This window comes from Petromyzon marinus, chromosome 46 (assembly GCF_048934315.1).
Source record: "Petromyzon marinus isolate PM22_M1 ecotype Great Lakes invasive population chromosome 46, UKy_Petmar_22M1.pri1.0, whole genome shotgun sequence".
NCBI lineage: Eukaryota > Metazoa > Chordata > Hyperoartia > Petromyzontiformes > Petromyzontidae > Petromyzon > Petromyzon marinus.
The window spans coordinates 13749014-13762399 of NC_133712.1; positions in this window are offsets into that span (position 1 = coordinate 13749014).

A 13386-nucleotide genomic window follows, 5' to 3' on the forward strand; every position below is an offset into this window, starting at 1 on the left:
TCGGACGCCCAGGAGAGACGGGAGGGCGGGGCTCAGGCGTAGGCCTCGGCAGCCATGATCTATCCACTGTTGGACCGTCACCATCTCTCAACGAGCGTCCCACGGGAGACTTCACTGCTCAGATGAGCAGCGTTGAGACGTCGGTGCTCTTCGCCAAGCCCGTGCAGCGCCAGTGGTGGACGTTCCACGTTCCTGTGGCAACGGCGCAGGATTCTAGTCTGTAGGCGAGCCGAGTTCACCGCCCGTGGGACCATCGCCTCGTCTCTCGGGGCGATGTTTGTGGCTCGCCCTCTGGCTGCCGTCTTGGTCGTTCGTCTCCACCACTGGGGTGGTGGAGTGGGGTGAGGGACATCCTCACCCCACACGGCAACCCGGGGTGGTGTGTGTTGGGTGGTCAACGCGACACGACGCTAGGGGCGCGCCACGGTGGCTAGGAGATGTTAACTACCTCGCCAGGTATACAGGAGGTCGTGGGTTCGATCCCGACCCTGACGCCTGCTGCTGTATATTTGGAGTTTGCGTGTCTCTCTCATCATTACGGTGGCTAGGAGATGTTAGCGACCTCGCCTGGTGTACAGGAGGCCGTGGGTTCAATCCCGACCCTGACGCCTGCTGCTGCTGCTGTATATTTGGAGTTTGCGTGTCTCTCTCATCATCATCACGATGGCTAGGAGATGTTAACCAGCTCGCCTGGTATGCAAGAGGTCGTGGGTTCGATCCCGACCCTGACGCCTGCTGCTGTATATTTGGAGTTTATCTCTCCCATCATTATTTTCATTTCAGTTTCATTTATTTGGTATAGCCCTGTGAGCCATTCGGCATTTGAATCGGGTGCAACCGCAACAAACAAAAACATGAACAAGAAAACATCTTAAAGTGACTATGCGCAAACAGAAAAGTCCAGGAAAAAACAGCAAAATTCTTCCAGAAAAAGCACCGTACACCAACGCTGTGTGCAAAAATCCCAGTGGGATGCAAGTCAAACAACAACAACAACCACAAGACAACTTAGATTAAATTAAAGCCATCAGTCTAACTCCGTACTACAACAAACAAACATGGCCAAATCAAAAAAGTTTTCGAAATCACCAAAATACATCCATAAAAGCAATCTAACAGTGATCATTGGAACTGTGCCCGAAATGTCACAATAAACGACATAAACAACATGTAACACCAAACCCTGCAGCCATAGCTGGCTGCATGAGTCACTCCACAACAACAGGAGCATCAGTTGGAGTATCAACATTTTTAAATGCACCTTTAAAGATCAGCACACTAAATCAAAACACAAGATCACGGTGGCTAGGAGATGTTAACTACCTCGCCTGGTATACAAGATCGTGGGTTCGACTCCCACTCTGTTATTTATGTAGTTTATTGTAAAAATTCGGTCACAGTCCCTATGATCACTGTTACGTTGCAATTATGGCTTTATTGTTTGGTGATTTCGAAAACGTTTTTTGGTTTGGACATGTTTGTTTTGTTGTAGTACGGAGTTAGACTGACGGCCCTAATCTAAGTTTTCTTGTGGTTGTTGTTGTTGTTTGACTTGCATCCCACTGGGATTTTTTTTGCACACAGCGTTGGTATACGGTGCTTTTTTCAGGAATATTTTGCAGTTTTTTCATTGATTTTCTGTTTGCACACACATAGTCACTTTAAGATGTTTTTTCTTGTTCATGTTTTTGTTTGTTTGTTGTGGTTGCACCCGATTCAAGAGCCGAATGGCTCGCAGGGCTATACAGTACCAAAATAAATAAACTGAAAACTAAAACTGGAAACTCTGACAATGCCTGCTGCTGTATATTTGCAGTTTGCGTGGTCCCTCGCTCTCTTTTCTTTTGTGGTCGCGTTTATTTTTCTCCGGGATTTTCCCTCCACGTTTTAGAAACACTCGTTTAGGTATTGTGTAGTGACTAACTCGGAGATTATAAGGCTTGGAGAGTTGGAGGCACTTCTTTATTAACGAGCACCATCGGGGTTAACACATTTAATATTTAGTCCGTCTATTGCACTGTGTAGCAAAACATAATCATTTGTTCCTGGGCAGTAAGTGTTATTTCATAATTGCTTATGCCTCAAAAGTACAGAAAATGGCTATTATTCCCCACAAACTTTGCTTTTGTGACCAGGACAGTGATATTTTGAAATTTACCTATTTTCAATGAGAAAAAGTGTGAATTTGTGTCTTTCGTCCACATAAAGTCCTGGTCACAAAAGCAAAATTTTGTGGGGATTAATAGCCATTTTCTATACTTTTGAGGCATAAGCAATTAAAAAATAACACTCCGTACCCAAGAACAAACATTGTGTTATATAGTATAGTGTTATCGACGACGCTACTCAGATCAGTTGGTAGGCTGTCTGACTGGACATATTTGTTTGTTGTAGTACGGAGTTAGACTGATGGCCCTAATCTAAGTTGTCTTGTAGTTGTTGTTGTTTGACTTGCATCCCACTGGGATTTTTGCACACAGCGTTGATGTACGGTGCTTTTTTCAGGAATATTTTGCTGTTTTTTTCATGGATTTTCTGTTTGCACAGTCACATAGTCACTTTAAGATGTTTTCTTGTTCATGTTTTTTTGTTTGTTGCGGTTGCACCCGATTCAAGAGCCTAATGGCTCACAGGGCTATACCAAATAAATGAAACTGAAACTGGCGGCACCCCGTGCAGCGAGTTGGTGGGCTTAGCCCGGTCACCAGAGACTCACACGGAGGTCCGGCGACTTACACAGAGACCCAAAGACTCGCATAGGGATACATGGACTCACATAGAGACCCATAGACTCAGAGGTCCATGGACTAACGTAGATACCCATACATAGACTTACATAGAGATACATACAGTACTCACGTGGATGCCCAAAGACTAACTCACACACACACCCGTATACTCACAGAGATCCATAGATTCAGAGATCCATTGACTAACATAGAGACCTATAAACTCACAAAGAGATCCATAGACTAACAGAGACCCGTATACTCAGAGACCCATAGACTCAGAGATCCACAGACTAACTGAGAGACTCACGTACTCACATACAGACTCGTAACAAAGACTCATGGACTCACATAGATTGAGTTTTGAGTGGGGTGACTTGATGGTCTCAACCATGTCACCAGGGACACACACGTATCGGTTATCACAAATCACACTCGGCGTGTGGTGTTAGTATTGATTGATTCTATGTATTGTAACCGTGTTCTCCGGATTATTAGAAAGTAAATCGCAACCGCCAAACATTGTCCCCACGTTTGCATAAGTGAGAGCGATCTGGTATCTCACGGGAACACGGTAGGGGGCAGCACTGAAATTAAAAGACATAGATCCGCCGTGTGGCCCGCAAAAGTTGATAATTAATGGACAAGTTACTGCGAGCGAGTTCGGGCCCGTCCCTAAATGACGTTACGTACCTAGGGGGGGGGTCAGACATGTGTGACGATGTGTGACGAGGGGGGGGGGTAAAAATTTGTCCAAAATCGCGTGACGTCATTTATGGACGGCCCCTTACCTGTGGAGGTCGGCACGGTGCACAATTCCTAAACCAGCGGTTCTCAACCGGAACCGGGGGTCCGCGGACCACTCGGGGTACGCGTGGCAATGTCCCAGGGAGGTACGTGATGTGATTTATAAATGTGTGAGATTAACACGTAAGCTTTCGCGACCAATATAAATGTTTTTTTTGTGTTAGATCGCGTAAATATAAATGTCTCGTTAAACCCGCCACCACCCGACAGCCAATTAGCAAGGGTTGTCACATAAACAGAACAGCACACCGATGTTTCATTAGACCTCCTTTGCTAGTACCAAAATGTAATAATAGGGTTTTTCCTCATTTTTCTGGCAACAAAACTTTAACCTTTTAACAAGGATTCATGTCTGCATTAACCACAATACCTGCAGTCAAAATGCAAACAAAACACATGCTTCTTTGGTTCTTTCGGTAAAGTCACGTAGAATGAGAATAAAATAATAAATTGATAAAATAAAATAACACAATAATATTCTCACGACGTTTCGGCCACAACACAAGCGGCCTTCATCAGGTGAAGGGACGAGACTGTCTGGAAGACAGCGATGGAGTGAAAAAGCCACGCTCAGATCGCGACCTTTAAGCTGTGTGAGAAGAAACAAAGCGCCTTGACAAAGGAATTAGCATAGAATTTAGTATTGAAATGGCTGAGTGATTAGCTTGTGACTGGTCACAGAAATGGCTATGTTAAAGTTAAAGCATACACATCCGCAGAGGCACCCCTTGACAAAGGAATTAGCATAAAATTTAGCATTGAAATAGCTGAGTGATTAGCTTGTAACTGGTCACAGAAATAGCTATGTTAAAGTCAGAGCATACACATTCACAGAGGCACCTAGTACAAATCAAACAGGAGAATTTAGCATTTAAATAACTAGGCGAATTTAGCATTGAAATAACTGAGTGATTAGCTTGTGACTGGTCACAGAAATGGCTATGTTGAAGTCAAGGCCTACACATCTGAGCTATTCACAGTACCTGGGTATACACTGCAATATATAATGAATACTATATAGTGAACCAATAAAAAACTAAAATATAAATTACCTCAATGTTATCAATAAACTCTATATATTCTCCAATCAGCTAAGCTACCAACGATAAGTCGTTATATATCACAATGCTATATGGCGAAAAAATGGGTGGATTCTTACCCTCAACTTTAGATACACAAAGAAGATACACCCCTTCGTCCCATCGTCTCTACTATCAACTCCCCCACCTATAAACTGGCACGTTTTCTTGCTGATATACTGCGACCTTTCACTGGAAAAACCACCTCTGCAGTACTAAATTCTACTCACCTGATATCGACAATCAAAGGCATTTCCCTGTCCCCAGACGACCTGCTTGTCAGTTTTGATGTGGTGTCCTTGTTCACCAAAGTCCCGGTACCTGACACCATCGCTATCATTGAAGACCTGGTTCATCAAGGACTGCATACTGATGTACCCCCCCTGGTGAGACATTGCTTAACCAACACATACTTCACCTGGAATGGAACTCTCTACAAGCAAACTGAGGGAACCCCAATGGGCTCCCCCCTATCTCCGGTTGTAGCCAACATATTCATGGAAAAATGTGAAACTGACGCCATCCAGACTGCCACTCTACGCCCGACCTTATGGAAGAGGTACGTGGATGACACCTTTGTCATCTGGCCACATGGCCAGCCTGCTCTAGACCAATTCCGCGACCACATCAATTCCATACACCCAGCCATCAGATTTACCATGGAGGTCGAAAAAGATGGCAAACTACCCTTTTTGGATGTCTTAATTAAAAGGAGACATGATGGTTCAATGAGCCACTCTGTCTACAGGAAAGCTACCCATACAGATGCTTACTTGAAACCGGATTCCCACCACCATCCATCCCAGAAGAACTCCCTCATCAAGACTCTATACCATAGAGCCCAATGCATTTCCGACCAGGAATACATTACCAGTGAACTCAAGCACGTACACCAGGCTCTCAGGGCTAATGGTTACTCCGACTACACAATCCGCAAAGCCATCACTCCAGTCATGAAGAAGGATCCTCTTGTGGAGCCACTCAAAACCCTCACCTTACCCTACATTGCAGGGGTCACTAAAAAGATCTCCAAAATCCTGAATAAACACAAGATCCAGGTCCGATTCAACACAGTACATAAAATCCGTGATCTAGTTCCATCTGTAAAAGATGCTGTTCCAGACATACAGTACCCGGGCGTTTACAAACTAAAGTGCCTCTGTGGTGGTAGCTACATTGGAGAAACCAAACGACATATCTCGGACCGCATCCGCGAACATAAAGCAGACTTGAAACACAGTAGAACGAACTCCTCTGCCGTGGCAGATCACTGTTATAATTCAGTGGGCTCACATGACATTGACTTCTCCAAGACGGAGGTTCTTTGTAAACCAACCGGCTACCATGAGAGATTCGTTTATGAGGCCATTCACATATACAAGCACAGAGACAATTTCAACCGAGAAGATGGATTCTGGCCTAGTAACCATTGGAAAGATGTTTTAAACCATTTCCGTTCTTAATTAATTGTATTTTACGATGACCTTTAGACTGCAGCTCTTTCGCTGGCATTGACTCTTAATACCTCTCACACCACGGTTAATGGTATGGTTTACAACATAGAGTATAACAGCGCCTCGCAGCTGTCTCTCTCCCCCTCCTCTGTTCCGACCATGGATGAACTCGTTCGTCTGAACGGGGCCCGTAGCTATCCGTGTTGCTAAAGTTGAGGGTAAGAATCCACTCATTTTTTTCGCCATATAGCATTGTGATATATAACGACTTATTGTTGGTAGCTTAGCTGATTGGAGAATATATAGAGTTTATTGATAACATTAAGGTAATTTATATTTTAGTTTTTTATTGGTTCACTATATAGTATTCATTATATATTGTAGTGTATACACAGTTACTGTGAATAGCTCAGATGTGTAGGCCTTGACTTCAACATAGCCATTTTTGTGACCAGTCACAAGCTAATCACTCAGTTATTTCAATGCTAAATTCGCCGAGTTATTTAAATGCTAAATTCTCCTGTTTGATTTGTACTAGGTGCCTCTGTGAATGTGTATGCTCTGACTTTAACATAGCTATTTCTGTGACCAGTTACAAACTTATCACTCAGCTATTTCAATGCTAAATTCTATGCTAATTCCTTTGTCAAGGGGTGCGTCTGCGGATGTGTATGCTTTAACTTAGCTATTTCAATGCTAAATTCTATGCTAATTCCTTTGTCAAGGGGTGCCTCTGCGGATGTGTATGCTTTAACTTTAACATAGCCATTTCTGTGACCAGTCACAAGCTAATCACTCAGCCATTTCAATACTAAATTCTATGCTAATTCCTTTGTCAAGGCGCTTTGTTTCTTCTCACACAGCTTAAAGATCGCGATCTGAGCGTGGCTTTTCACTCCAGCGCTGTCCTCCAGACAGTCTCGTCCCTTCACCTGATGAAGGCCGCTTGTGTTGTGGCCGAAACGTCGTGAGAATATTATTGTGTTATTTTATTTTATCAATTTATTATTTTATTCTCATTCTACGTGACTTTACCGAAAGAACCAAAGAAGAGAAAAAAACACATAGTATGATAATATATGCATTGTCCTTGAAACTGATTGGTCCACACCAAGGGACGGCTTTCTTTTGAGCCTCGACCCAATTGGTGCTCGACCATATGACGCCAAAAGGCGTACAGCTCAAAGACAATGCACTATCAAAGTAATGAGGGCTCGGGATGAGCATCTACATCATTAGACCTCCTTTGCCAGTACCAAAATGTAATAATAGGGGTTTTCCCCTTTTTTCTGGCATCAAAAATGAAACCTTTTTACAAGGATTCATGTCTGCATTAACCACAATACCTGCAGTCAAAATGCAAACAAAAAACATACTATGATAATATATGCATTGTCCTTGAAACTGATTGGTCCACACCAAGGGGCGGCTTTCTTTTGAGCCTCAACCCAATTGGTGCTCGACCACATGACGCCAAAAGGCGTACAGCTTAAAGACAATGCACTATCAAAGTAATGAGGGCTTGGGGTGAGCATCTACATCATTAGACCTCCTTTGCCAGTACCAAAATGTAATAATAGGGTTTTTCCCCTTTTTTCTGGCAGCAAAACTGAAACTTTTTAACAAGGATTCATGTCTGCATTAACCACAATACCTGCAGTCAAAATGCAACCAAAAACATACTATGATAATATATGCATTGTCCTTGAAACTGATTGGTTTCAGTTTTGTTGCCAGAAAAAAGGGGAAAACCCCTATTATTACATTTTCGTACTGGCAAAGGAGGTCTAATGATGTAGATGCTCACCCCGAGCCCTCATTACTTTGATAGTGCATTGTCTTTGAGCTGTGTGACGCCTTTTGGCGTCATGTGGTCGAGCACCAATGGGGTCGAGGCTCAAAAGAAAGCCGTCCCTTGGTGTGGACCAATCAGTTTCAAGGACAATGCATATATTATCATAGTTTTTTTTGTTTGCATTTTGACTGCAGGTATTGTGGTTAATGCAGACATGAATCCTTGTAAAAAGGTTTCAGTTTTACTGCCAGAAAAAAGGGGGAAAACCCTATTATTATAGCACACCGATGTGTTGGAGAGCAAATCTAGTACAAGATTTACTCTCCAATATACAGGTGTACTGTACTCATAACGAATTGGCACGTTCTGTTTACGTGACAAACCGTACTAATTGGCTGTGTCGGGTGATGGCGGGTTTAGCGACACATTAATATTAACGCGATGTAACCCCAAAAAAAATACTATATTATGGACGTGTGAAATGATATCATACGTGAGAGTCGTTGGTGAATAATCACGTTGTATGAATCTGCCACTATAAAATAACTAGGAGAAATCTTAAATCCTCACGATAACCTAGAACGATATGAATGAACATTTCTAAACTCATTGATGGTACATAATGTTGGTTTACAAGAGCAGCCAGCGAGCACGACCAAATTACGTCGCGCAATGCAGAGCGTCCGTCCTTTGATTTTATTTAATTAGCTTGCAGTTACCAGCTGGTTAGGATAACCTCACAAAGTGGACGCTTGGTTAAAACATTGATGTTCATTATTCGTACATTTATTTCTCAGAAACATGTTGGGTCAGGCAAAGGGGGTACACGGTTTAAACTAAATTTAACAAGGGATACACGAGCCAACAAAAAGTTTAGAACCACAAGCCCTAAATAATGGTGAATTTGGTGATGGTGCAGTGATGATGTTAATGGTTAGGATGATGCGGATGATTGATGAGATTACATAAACGATAACATGTAGAGATGTTGATGATAGTGATGGTGAGGTGCTGAGATGATGATGATGCAGAGATGGTAGTGATGGTGAGGTGCTGATGTTGATGTTGGACATGATGTAGAGATTGATGGCGGTGGTGCAATATGGTGTTGAGGGTATTGTTGGTGATGGTGGCCACAACGATTGTGAGCATGCCGACTCTCAGCTTGAGACAACACACAGAATGTTTTTCTCATCGTTATCTCATTTAGTCGTCATCATCTTTCTGCATCACCTCGTCACATCCTCGTCATCCTCAAGACGGTTAATAATATCAAGTTGTGACGGTAAGAGGATGTGAGTGTCTGCACCTGTCTCTCTGTGGGGAGCGGTGGCGCAGTGGTTAGCGCATCGTGCTACTAAAACGGCAACCCGAGTTCGAGTCCCGCTCAAGGCCAGCATCCGCGACAAATATCTGAATCGGTCCTGGGCTTCTCCTAGATCGACTGAGCTTCAAATGAATACCTGGTCCGATGTGTAATAATCAACGCTGGATAGCCAAACGCGCGCCGGACAAGGCGTTGGCCACACCACCCCCTCGTGAGCCGTTCCGACCTCCTCCATAAGTGCTCGCTAACAGCACTTGCCCCAAGAGCCCGTGTAGGCTACACGGGGGATCTTTGTATTTGTACTGGCGCACGTTGTCTCCGGCTGTGAAGTGCGGCAGGGCAAGGACGAGTTGCCCTGCACGTGCTACCACCAACTCTTCTTTGGGTAACTCTTTGTTTTTTTCGGTAAAGTCACGTATAAATAAGAAACAATAAAATAACATAATAGCCTACGACGTTTCGGTTGCAACACAAGCAGCCGTCATCAGGTACAGAAGAGCTAAATTTACGAGAGAGAGGAAGCACATAACCCCAGATGTATATACAGACACCCAAGTAAGGGGAACTAACACAGATACAACAGGGGACACACAGAGAGAATCACACCAAACAAACAGGGTTTAGCAAAATTTAGAAACCATATAAAGCAACACAGACGGTCGGTCAAACACAATTAACGCATAGTCTGGTTGATTACGCTATTTCAAAGATTGCTAAATTGCAAGTTGAGTATGAAATTTTAAAATACAGACCGCACACACACACACATAAACATCCAAGCAGAGCGAACCAGCACAGAGTGAACTCGCCTTAAATAGGCAGAGAAGGTAAGGCTGAGAGACAATGGGACAAATTAGCATGAGGTATGCATGGAGCAAAGTGGGGTGCGGCAGCACCCACTCGGAAGCAACAAGGCCCACACACAGGCAGAGACAGCACAGAGACACAAATCCAAGCCAAGACACAAAGGCAGATACACAAGCAGAGACAACACAAAGACACAGATCTCATACCTCCCCGTAGAGGTGGTTTAGACTTGATTCGAAGCTTTCGTGACTGCAGGAATTACTCTTTGTTTTTTTCGGTAAAGTCACGTATACATACGAAATAATAAAATAACATAATAGCGTTCGACGCTTCGGTTGCAACACAAGCAGCCGTCATCAGGTACAGAAGAGCTAAATTTACGAGAGAAAGGAAACACATAACCCCAGATGTATATACAGACACCCCTGTTTGTTTGGTGTGATTCTCTCTCTGTGTCCCCTGTTGTATCTGTGTTAGTTCCCCCTACTTGGGTGTCTGTATATATATCTGGGGTTATGTGTTTCCTCTCTCGTAAATTTAGCTCTTCTGTACCTGATGATGGCTGCTTGTGTTACAACCGAAACGTCGTACGCTATTATGTTATTTTATTATTTCTTATTTATACGTGATTTTACCGAAAAAAACAAAGAGTAATTCCTGCAGTCACGAAAGCTTCGAATCAAGTCTTCTTTGGGAATTTCGGGAAAGTCACAACACAAACGATCGTCATCAGGAGGAGACGATCGCTTGCGTTGTGATCGAAACGTCGTAGATTTGTTTTATTTTCTTTCAACCTATCTACGTGATTTTCCCGAAAGACCCAAAGAATATGAATTCCTGCAGTCACGAAAGCTTTAAGTCAAGATTTACCACCAAATAGCTAGTAAGGAGGCTCTCACATGGCTCCGTGGCTACGTGGGCTGGCGTCCACTCACAGAACATCGACATACATATGCACTTGCGTATTATTTGTCTCGTGTATCTACTGCTATAATTGGGTTAAATTGACGTGTAAAAGCATTCGCCAAATAAACGGTACATAATATGGGAGCTTTCTTGCCAGTATCGACATATAACAATAGGTTTTACCCTTTCTGGAAATACAATGCATATATTATCAGAGCATGTTTTTTTTTGCATGTTCACCACAAGTACGTGTGGTTAATGCAGACAGGATTCCTTGAAAAAGGATTCTGTTTGGTGTTTTAACATCTTAACACAACTGTTTTATTGCCAGAAAGGATACACCATATTGTTGTAAACTGCACATACTTCGCATGTAATCACAGTCACTGAAGAAACACAGCAACACAGCCCGTGTCTCCGTATCACCGCATGTCTCCGCGAGTCTCAGTGTCCCCGTGTCTCCGTGTCCCCGAGAAGGGCCGTGTCTTCATGTAATTTCCTCCGCGTATCCCCATGTCTCATTGACTTCAGGATGGATCAAGAATGGCTACTGAGTCTCAGTGTCACCGTGCCGATCTCCGCCAGGACACCTCGTCTCAAGTGTCTCCACGTGTTCCCAGCAGGGCCCGTGTCTCCCCGACCCCTTGTCCCAGTGTCCCCGTGTCTCAGTGTCCCAAATGGACAAGTTGTCTCAGTCTTTCCACGTGTTCCCAGCAGGGCCCGTGTCTTCACGACCCCTTGTCCCAGTGTCCCCGTGTCTCAGTGTCCCAAATGGACAAGTTGTCTCAGTCTTTCCACGTGTTCCCAGCAGGGCCCGTGTCTTCGCGACCCCTTGTCCCAGTGTCCCCGTGTCTCAGTGTCACACATAGACACGGTGTCTCGGTCTTTCCAAGTGTTCCCAGCAGGGTCCTTGTCTTTGCGACCCCTTGTCCCAGTGTCCCCGTGTCTCAGTGTCACACATAGACACGTTGTCTCGGTTTTCCACGTGTTCTCAGCAGGGCCCGTGTCTCCGCGACCCCTTGTCTCAGTGTCCCCGTGTCTCAGTGTATCCGTGCCCCGTTGTCTCCATCTCTCATCTCCACGAGGACTCGCGTGAACTCTGAACTCCACGTGGCCACGGAGCCGCGACCCATAAAGGCCAGCGGAGTCAACTGGCTCCGTGGAGTCAATGGGATCAGCGGACCCCCTGAGTCGCGGGCTCCCTCTCCACCCACCCCTACTGGGTCCTCTCGACACCCCAGTTCCGCCCCGTCCACGCTGCTCACCGAGAGTCGCTTCTTGAGGATGGAACGAGGGAGTCCTGCAGCAAGGGGGTCCCGAGTGAGATGGTCTTGAAGGGACCCTCGGCGACCTTGGGTCCCGGAGACCCCGTCCAGCAGGTGGAAGGTAACGCGGAACCCCCTTTGCGCGCGCGTCTTGGGTTCCGTCTCTTCGCAGGGGTCTCCACAGGGGTGCGCCCGGACCCCGAGGCTGGGCAGGCGCCGAGGCGGACAGGGGCAGTGCGGCGGGTGGCTGAGACCTTCTTGGTCCCAGAGGCTCCGGGGTCTTGGGGGGTAGAGACGCGCGACCCCAATAGAGGAGTGGAGAGCGAGGTCATCCCCCCGCGCCGGCATGTCTCCCTCTGTCCCCTGTATGTCCGTGCGTCTCCCTGTGTCTCTCTCTAACACTGCCTCTTTGTGTCTCTCGGTCACCCTGTCCGTGTCTATCTCTGTGTCTCCTTGTGTCTGTGTGTGTCTCGATGTATCTCAATGTCTGTCTGTCTGTGTCTCTCTTCTTGTTTCCCCGTGCCTCTCTGTCTCCCTGTGTATCTCCCTGTCTCCAGGATCGTCTCTGTTCACCTGCACAGGTGAAGCGTCTCTACTCACAGGTACTCTCAGAAGGGGGGGGGGGTCTAAAATAAGGTCTCGGAGTGGGGTATTTGATGAGTTCCTCTCACCACCCATTTATACCTAAGCGTCCTCCCCCCTGCCCCTCGGAGCGCCCACTCTCCCCTAGCCCCACCTCTCCCCAGGCAATAATCTCTCGTGTGCCAGAGCTATTAGCGAGCACCTTTTACGACATACACGAGAACGTGGGTGTCGGTGGTTATGCAACTAAACGTCCGGCCACTTCTGTCTCTCCCCGTTGCTTGTGTGTGTTGAACTTCTTTCGCATCGTACTTAGCCAGCCGTGCTCATCGGACCAAAGTAGCCATTTAAGGCTGAGTCGACCTTGTGGGTGGATATTCGTCACTGACGTTGTCCCTGAACGTGATTTTAACCAGGGACGCCGGGTTCGTAGCGCGTTGCGCTAACCACTGACCCACCGCTCCCGACATATACAACAGGTGCTGGTGGACGCACACAAAGATCCCCCGTTTAGCCTAGACAGATGCATGGCACATGACGGGTGGTGTGATCGGAACCACGCCCGGTCGCCTTTGTCTCCCCGCTAACTTGATGTTCATTATACAGCACCGCACTGGCTTCTCAGTTATGTCTGA